A 10,437-nucleotide genomic window follows, 5' to 3' on the forward strand; every position below is an offset into this window, starting at 1 on the left:
TAGGGAAATGGGGTTGGTGAGCACCCAAGTGCCATGGACAGCACAGGTAACTACCCAGAGATACCATGATTCACATATACAGTTGACTCGCTGTAGGACAATAAAAGAAGCCAAAGAAAATACCATTCTTCTCACATTTCCTTTCATCTTCACCTACTTTTTTCCTCTGTAGTTTCAGCAGCTTCTTTAATTCCAAGAACTTATATTTCCGCCTACTCCTGAAGGCTGCTGAAGTTACGCACTGCCATTGTGCAAGATTCTTCTCAGTGGACAAGCCTAAAAACTACGGTGTAATTTTTCCAACAATTAAAGTCAGAGCAACCAATGAATTTTCACACTGTTCTTATTTCCATACTAGCCTTTGTTCCTGGAAATTACCAGAAGAGAGAAAAACTTGATTTTATACAACTTAGAACCAACACTTCAGAGTCACTACAGGCAAGAAAATCCAATACAGTCTTACAGAAATGCTCATTGTATATAAGGAGTGTGAAATACTTTAACCTGAGCCATATTCTGCTAAGAAAAAAAAACAAAACCCCAAACAAAAAAAAAACTATAACCTTTACCTGGGGCCTAAAAGGAGTTCAAACATGTCAAAAATTTCTGAAACCAGCTGAACTTTCATGCAATACTCAAGGAAATGCAGGGCTAACAGTCTAAAGAACTCTCATACATCATTTTTCAGAAGGATCTGAGGAAATGGAACAATCATAGATTAAGAGAAGTATTAGAGGGCAAACTCAGGGTAAATGTCAGAGGGTGAACAACAGACCCAGTGCAAGGACTCCAGTCCTTGTTCGGCTTATGATGTCAGAGATCATCCTGACCCTTGATCCTCGGAAATTGTGTTAACAAACAACCAACCCCACAAACACATACTCACCCCCACACAATTTAAACGCCACCTTCTTCAAAGCTGTCAGCTATAATAGCAATAGATGTTGCTTTAATCTATATACTCTTACAGGAACTTTTTGGAATCCTGCTATGTTCTTAGCATCAATAGCTTCCTGCTACAATTCTGACAAAACCTGAGATTTTTCATGAGTAAAATAAACTTCCGCAGTGCAAATTCAACTTATTTAAGTACAGGTAAGTCAGGCAGCACAATTCAAATTGCTGGCACAGCTAATATGAATAATATTTGTATGATGCCGATCACAAGGACCAAGTCAGTCTATCAGAAGGAACAGAACAGCACACTAAGAAAAAGATACAGGTATCTTCTCTTTTGACATCTCCCACTGTTAGAACTGAAGCAAGATTCTCTCCCTGGTTTCTAAACTACATGATATTTTGTTTGTGCCACGTTTATAGGATCAAAAAAAGTATTTGTTTTGTTCTCCTGTCTGGTCATGAGACCTACATTGTCACTGTGACTTCCTCCCAGATGGCCATACCATACAGCATTCATTTGTAAGTACATTGGTCATGAAAAAATGTTTTTTCATAGTCATCATAGAAATTTTTGTCAACTTTAAGGGTGAAAGGGCTCCACTGAGAATATCTGAACTCCATAAGAACTGGTATTAAGACAGATAGGTGATGATATCTTGGCAGAGAACAACGTTTCAAATTCTTAAAAACTATAAAGCTACCTTAATTTAAACTGTAACTTCCCTTATCAAAACTGTCTGCATTGACCACTAAGTGACTTAATTCATTGTAATGTGTTAAATACAGCCAATTCCCATCACCATTAAGAGTGAAAGAAGCAGGGCACAGACTGGAATTAATCGATCTGATCAGTTAGTCACAAACATAACCAGATTAGAAAACATGAATCTCTCAGCAGAAAGCCCAAATATTTTCTTCAGGTTCCTCCTTTATCACAGTGTCTAGTGCAGACTGAGAAGGAAACAATTTTGCTTCCAAAACTTACTATTTTGAACCGTTGAGCTCAACCTATCAGTAACAGTACACAACAGATTCAGCCAAGGTGATCTGTAGTTTAAACACTGCTCATGTTGTTCATACAACAAAACAGTTCTTTTGTTAAACAATGCCAATTTTAAGGGTACAATATAGCAAATAAACTACTCCAGTTTCTCAGATGTATTTTTAAAAGTGTCCTTTGTCTCTCTCTCATTGTATTTCCTGGCGATTGGTTTGCATCAGAGACAATGAAAAATACCAAACGTTGTGTAGTTTCCATGCTTTTATCATATTCAGAGAAAATGACTGCAGCTTCCAGATGCAGGAGTACCAGAACTAGTCATGAACTTATGTTATTTAGAAGATAAATACTTCAAGAAACAGATTCCTTAACAGCTACGGCTATAACTGCCTCCAGTTGGAGACTCAGCCTGGCAGTGACAGCACAACCAGCATCACCTTGAAGAACCCACCTCTGGCTCAGTGGCGGGTGGCATCTTTCCCACCACCTCCACCTGACCGCAGGTTGCACCAATGCTGGTACAACCACAGAAGCTACTTGCCTGGAAGCAGCCTTCACAAGCTCACCGAGTTACCAAGCACTAGGTAGAGAGGCCTCTGCGAGGGCATGTCTCATCAGGCACAATCTCAAGGAGCATTAGCAAGACTAAAGAATGCACAAGTCAAACAATAGCTGTCTTTTCTGTCCATTTATTATGCATGAAAAAATGAAAACACAAAGCTGTTAATGATCTACTGAGAGTCTGTAACAACGAGGAGAATCCATGAGGAGACATCCTCTCAGTCCAACTAAAGTGGTTTCTGCCTATAATATCCTGTGAAGCTAAATAACCTCATGAAAAAAATGAAATTATTTTAAAGGAAACTATGATGGTAATTTCTGGAGTACATTATTTAATTCCTGCTATCATGAGAACTACGTAAGGCAGTAAAACGTCATTAGGTAAGAGAAAGAACCACAGAACAAAACTGAGTCACTCTGGCACTCAAACCATAGATAAAAAAAGATTATGATGATGATACCAACACATAAAAAGTACTCATTAAAAAGCCATCCCCGCTTTCCAGTCATGACTGCTCTTCTCCTACTAATATAGTGGAAGGTGATGGCAATGCACATATTTAGGCTGCCTAACACTTTGGTTTAAATGGTACTCATACATACTAAACCAATGCTAAAGAAGAAGCATAAGTTCCTTAGTGCAGTGGAACAAAAAAGGTTCTAATGAAGTGCAGAAGAGGATCTAGCAGAGACAATTTAAGGTGGGAGCTCATGTATTTCTAATAAAGAAAAAGGTGGCACAAGCTTCTCAGTATCACTTCTCCAAACCAGCATAGGGCACCAGAAACCAGCTCCTACTACAGAGGTCACATTAGACAGAAGGTCCCACAATATCTGCTTCAGATTTGACTCAGCAATTAATTGCCTTCACTAGTGAAAAAGCCGCCTCCTCCTCTTGCAGAAGTTGCTCAAGATTCAACCTTACTGACCATTCAAGGTGAGTGTTAAAAACACACACAATTTTCTTCGGTCTTTTTCTTTTCAAGAACAAACGAACTCCCAACCCCCCAAAGTAAACAGTAAGTTGAACACACAGAAAAACCTACATTACAAGAATGTTTATCTTCCAAGATCAAGCTTGCTAAACTTAGTCCTCTGCAGAGCCAGAACATTTAGCAAATAAAATAAGTGCCCATACACGCTGAAAGATCTGACTGTCTGAACAGCACATCGCTATCCAGAAAACGGTAGGAAGTAGATTCCCATTGAGTGCCAATAAGATGAGTGAGAAGAGATAACAGCAAATCCAAATTCTGCTCCAGGGCAAGAGGACAAGGGAAAACAATGTGGTACAACAGCATGAACAAAATGCTTAATCAAAGAACAATGAATCTTACACCACAGAGCTTGTCAGTTTGTATGTAATCTATCTTATTTAATGCTACACAATTCAAATAAATATGCCTTATATAGATGATGTCTTGGGTGGCAAGTCCATAATTAAGACACCTTTTAAAAAAATCTTTATAACTTTCAAAAAATACTTTAAGTGTGATATGTAGCATTTTTATATTTTAAATTATCTAAATACCTCAGGATACTCAATGAATCATCAGAAAGAGGGGGAAAAAAAAGAGGCAAGCAGAAAAATTGGCATTCCAAATGGATTCTGAATCAAAGTGACAGTTACTTATTCTAAATACGGGTTTCCAAAATCAGCTTAAATCTGGAACTGAGCTTCCCTTTCTATTAAAACATCTGTACAACATCTTATATTCTTATCTGTAAAATGGCTTTATGTCTTTTTCACTCCATATTCTGGGGTAGTATTGTTTTTCTGTAATAGAAACTGTCTTCAACAGGAGTCCAAGAACAGATAAAGAATATGAAGTTTCTCCCCGTAACCTCCATGCTCCTAGCAGCTAGCACTTCAGCTAGTCTGCACTACACTTCTGAGTAGACATGAAACCTTGCCAAGCCATACAGAACCTTCACCCAATCGGAACAGAATTTTAAAAGAAATAGTGTGGAAAGAAATGAAAGGCCACCAAAACTGAAAGTTTAAGCCACCATAGGCTGTACACAACAGCTATCCAGGCCACTAGATTTTGTTAAGCCGGATTTTGTCTTCACAAATTGTTATGAAGTATTACTGGGAGTACATCTCCACAGATAGAAGAAAACATTTCCTTAAATCTCAGCAACATAATATATACACCCGATAAGCGGGACATCAGTAAACCGAACAACGACTCAGACTATTCCCCCCCTTAAACCTGCAGGTAAATGAGAGAAACGTTACTTGATGGTCAGTTACAGAATGCTCCATGGAAACACACGCTCACTCTGGGGACTGCCGGCTAAAATATGCCTATGCAATTTTGATGCCTCAATGAAAACAAGAACACTGCCACCACCCAACAGACACACCGCTAAAGTTACCCTCCATCTAGCAGAAGCAATATGCAGGAAATCCTACGAACTTTTGTTGCTTCTGTCATTTTCAATGTGCTGCAGTTTTTAAAGTCTAGCATTTACTCTGTGTTAATTATCAGGGTATCTAGCCTGACATCTACTTTAGTCTAAAGTACAAGTGTCAGTAAATATTATTCTGACAGATAGGGCTTTAATTTCCTCTGGTAAATCTACATTATAGGGGAAAAAACCCCACCAAGTTAGATTTTCACAAAGTAATAGGTAAAATAGAAGTCAAACTTCCAAATTTTTAAATAAAATTCTAGAAGGGCTTTTTAGATGTTCATGGAAATCTATTTTTATATCATAAAAAAACAGCTCTAACTTATCTAAAAGCATAAATACTTCAAAAGAAATAAATACCTTGAACATAAAACCATAACTTACAGCACTATTCCATAAAAAGACAATCACAGTTTAGTAAATTTCCTAATGGAATATATGTCTAAGCTTCTGGAGTATACTGTTTTGAAAATATTTTACTACTTTGGTTTTTCATTGTAATTAGAGACAAAAATATTTAAAATATGAACTTATCGACAGGAGGGAAACTGATTTGGGGTTTTTGTTGTTTTTTTTTAATCTGGAGCTTATATAAAATTTTCTAATGAAAAAGATGTCTTTTCTAAAGAACTTTCTAAAAATGAGAAGCAACTGTGAGCTTCCAACACTGAACTTGGAGATCTGCAGTTGTAACATCAGATCCACCCTAATTTGAGCTAAAGCTACACGTTGCTAAAAATTGTAACAAGAACTTGGCAATCCATAGCTAAATTTAAACTGTACTTTTTGGTTCATACATAATTTTAAAAACTAAAGGTTATGCAGACCAAATTATGCCCTCACACGTTTGCAAAATACTTCAGTTAAGAAACAAAATTCTACTTTCAAGTAAATACTCCAAAACCAAGAAAGAACTAAGTTGTACAGATGTTATTTTTAAATCCTATTGAGAAACTAACCTGATTTCACTGCAAACACACTGCAAAATAGTATTTGGATCATGCATGTAATGCAATCTTTTCATATATCTAGTGACAAATAAAATTATTTACAATAATTGAAAAGCTATGAGCAATTATTTACAATAATTGAAAAGCTATGAGCAATATGCATCAAGTTATTGCAAGTTCTTTATTCACACTTTCCTCAAATTGGTGACCTCAAACCTCTTCTCAGCCCTTCCTTAAGGAATGTCTCAAGTAACAACATTACACCAACTAGTGATGAATAAGGAGACAGCCAAGAGAGACCATGACATTCTTTCTATATATAACTTTTTATAAAAGCTCTTCAGTCATGCATAAGTCAGCCTGGGTTATTATTGCTCTCCCTCTCCTGGTTTTCTGATTATTATACCTATTGGTTACACTGCATCTCAATTCAAACTGGAAGCTCACTGAGACTAGGTGACTCCTCCTGTGAGCACCTGGGTCCATGAGGTCCTTGATCCTCCTGGACTACATTGTACTAAAAGATAGTAAAAACTATGGTCCTTTTTATAAGGAGAGCAGTCTCCCAACACAGGATTATTTTATTTTCCGTTATATATACTATTTATTATATATAATTAAACCCTTCTTTTGTGAACTTCTGAGAAAACTGGAAGCAGGTTAATATTTCAAAGCTTCAGGCAGTTACACGTATGGCTTAAGAGAGATTTTCCCCAACGCACAACTGGTCAGGCACGTTCAGGGTAAAGGGCGGGTTTTACCTTATTCTAAAGGATTAACCACCAAATAGCTGGAGACAATTTATCTAAACTCTAAAATGGTATCCTGCAGCCTCTTTCTCAGGTGTCTGCTGGTGTTTCTTGATCCCAGTCATATCAATCGTCAGACTAGAAAATGTATACAAAGTTATATTGGCAAGGACATTAGCAAGAGAGAAGACAGGGGACTGCACGAGTGTGGGCGTCACTCGTGAACTTCCAGGCAAATTTGCCTAATGAATTCAAGATATTGGCAACACATTTGTCTTTCTCGTTTTCTGACTGTGGCATACAACTTTCTGGGCTTCTCAGAGATCTAACCCAAACTGCTTTGGGCAGTACGCAGGTGACCTACTGAAACGGTACACTAATGAAGCAAAATGATAGTCAAATGTAAAACTAACTGCCCAGAGCACAGAAGAACCTTCGGCGTATTCTGGGAAATAAATAGCAAATGACACCCAATGTCAGTAAATGCAAAGTAATTGGGAAAAAAAAAAAAGACCCTTAGTTGTTATCACAATAACTGGCCCCAAACATACCCTTACCCCTCACAAAAGACATTTTAGAGTCCTTGGAGAAATTCTCCTGGAAACATGGTCTCCGTGCTCATGAACAGTCAAAGAGACAAGTAACAGAATGAGAATCTTTGGGAAAGGAGAAACAGGAAAGAATTATGCCATTCTAAAAATCTACAATAGGAAGCACATTTTAAATACCATGTTCGGTTTTGTTCCCACCACCACCACACAAGCACATAAAGATACATAAGTAGAAAACGTTAAGAGATGAATAACAGATAACCAGATATGGATCAATCTCCATATCCAAAGAGAAACTAAGATAGACTATTAAAGCTGGAAAAGAATTTAAGGGACTAAGTCAAAAGTCTATAAAAATCGAGAAAAGCACAGTGAAGATAAAGGGAACAATTACTCACTATTTCACAGAAACAGAGAGGCATCAAACAGGCAGAAGGTAAAAGAAAACCAACTGAAGTGACCTTACACATGCAGTATAGTTAAAATGCAGAATTATCCCAGGTGCTACAAATGACAATAGTAATAATGGATTCAAAAAAGTAATTAAAAACATGAGAGAAATTCACAGGGGTCTATTGAACATAAAAGTGAAATTACACATACATCTTGAATGTTCAGTAAGTTCTAACTGAATTTTCAAGTACTGTAAAGAACATTTAAATTTAAAAAAAAACAACTCACTGAAATAAAGAACAGTGCTTTCATCATTATTTAACAGCAAACGAAAGCAAACATAAAATACTCCTCAATTCTTAAGATTTTAAATTTTAAATAAAGACAGAGGCAAGATTCTGTCTAAAAGTTATGTTTGTACCATAGATGGCTAGATCCACAGTAACAGACACGTTACAGATGCCTAAAACAGACCAATCATCATACAACACTGACAGTCAGTTAGTTGGAAGTTAGAAAAAAATTTATGTAATATATATTGTATAATATATTTTAATATATAAAAATAGATTATTTAGTTTTGTGTATTCAGAATGCTTCCATTGTAAGAGCAGCTGGAAGTCAGCATATAGTTACTGAAACTTAGCACAATGATGTCAAACACACAGGCCATAGGCCACATATGCCTTGCATGATGCATTTATGTAGCCTGCAAAACAGACTCAAACTGAACGGGGGACACTTAGTTTTTTCCTTTTCTCAGAAAAACAAAAACCTAGCTTCACTGGTCTCAGAGATAACCTTCAAAAGTAAATTAATGAAAGCAAATTCAAGTTTGTGTCTGAGCATGCTGAAAGCCTAAAACAAACCCAAACGTTCAAATTTTCCAGGTCCTTGCTAATCTCATTAGAGAGTGCCCTTATGGATCACGAACAGTCCCTCAGCATCAACATGCAGTATGTTACTGTCAATCATTTCAAAGGAAGAATATGAAAGAGTCGAAATTCTTAAAGAATGGGAGAAAGAGTGAAAACACAGTACAGAAGAAGTGGAAAGTAATACAAAAATTGAGATGGAGAAGAACAAGAAATTACAGTGGAAAGCAGCTCATTTTCTCATTAAGAGATAATCAGTATGACACTGAGACATAGAAAAGAAATAAAGGTTGACCTCCTAAGTCTAAAGAGTCGTTTGCTCCCACTGCTATCCAACAGATCTATCATTAATGTAAAAGAAAGATCTCTGCTAGCTAAAGGGAGCATAAAATCTGGAATTTAGTGACTTATTATTGAGAATAATTAAATTACAAATTATCAATGAGGAATCTGACCTTTTCCTCTGAACTGTCAGCTAGCCACAGGCAGACAGACACAATAATGACGGACTGACGAATCAGTAATACAGCAAAAGCCAGGTCTGAACAGGAAAGTCACTTAACAAAGACTTGTTAGGGCAGCAGGTGCGCACACTCCCTGGATTTTGTTGTCTGCAACAAACCATTCAATTTTTGTAGTACAACTGTTGTCTTCTCTGAAGAGATGTGTGCCATCTAGGAGTGCAGGCCTACCAGCACAATGGCAGTAACAGCATTCACTGATACACAGGTAGGTGGGTGCTTCACCTGCAATCTCTCATTACAACATTCCCATCTCAAGTGACCTGCCCAGTAGGAATGGAAGTAACCGGTATCCAGGCAAGGAGGAAAGGATACGCAACGGACAAGGAAGAGGTTTTCAAATTCAGTCAAGAGGGGGATAATGTGATACAGTGAAGCAGCCAGAAAACAAGACTTGATCAATATCCAGCAGAAATATATACACAGAGTGATGCTGTTGCAGCAGTGGATTTCACCTCTTGAAAATTAAGATTTGGACAGTACAGAGTATCAGCAATAATAATTATTAATGATGTTATTACTAATAATAATCAGTAGTCTTATACACTAGTATGACCTAGGACTTCAAAAAACACGTCTGCGTGTTTATATCGGATAACATGCGCACACACCCCCGCAAAAAAGGGAAGATTTCCAACCCTACTGCTGACAAAAATCTTTCAATATTCAAGGCACACCCATTCATCCATTTATCAAAAAACTCTTTTCAAAGAACTTATAAAGGGTTTCATTAGCACCTGAAGAGCTCTTGTTCAACACCAGAAGAAAGCACAAAAGGGATGACATCGTCTGAGATTGTGCAAGCCTCCAAGAAAAATGAAAGACATCCAAAAATAAACATGAACAGCTCCGAGAGGAAGGACAAGAAGGCACAGAAACCCAGTCATTTCACTTCTCCATTTACTGGGGACAACCAGGGATATCCCTATGGCGCAACATCAAACTACAGGAGCATGGGCTGCTGACAGGGATAACGCATCTCATCCTTAATTGCCAATCTGTATTCCAGTGAACGAACAGAACCGCATTAATGACGTTTGCCGTCGTTCAAGATGCACTGACTGAATCCAGTCTCCAGATTCCAAATTCTGTCAGTATCAAAGGTCTTATAATCAAGTTACTGACAACTTTTTCAATGGCCGGCATGCCCAGTTGAGGTACAGTCTGCTTGAGAATGTGTGTCTGTACCATTAGTTCCAACAGGGTAATAAACTCTGCAGTGCTGCAAAGTAAATCTGACACACTTACCTAAAAAGCTTCGAGATTTTAACCGGATAAACTTAGGTTTTGCTTATCCGGGAGCCCAGAGAGAACTTAATTTTCACGTCGATACCCGTGCTCTCTCGCATAAGGGTGCCCACTCCAGCGAACTGCAGGCTAAAACACGTACATGGAAACACTTCTCCACAGGCGACAACAGGTCCCGGCAGCTCACCCCGTAGCCGCGGTCCCGCCTTCCCCCCCTGCCGCTGACCGCGCACAGACCCCTCGGCGACCGCCAAGCGCCGGCGCACGGGCT

This window comes from Pygoscelis adeliae, unplaced genomic scaffold, assembly GCF_000699105.1.
Source record: "Pygoscelis adeliae isolate BGI_AS28 unplaced genomic scaffold, ASM69910v1 Scaffold358, whole genome shotgun sequence".
Taxonomy (NCBI): Eukaryota; Metazoa; Chordata; class Aves; order Sphenisciformes; family Spheniscidae; genus Pygoscelis; species Pygoscelis adeliae.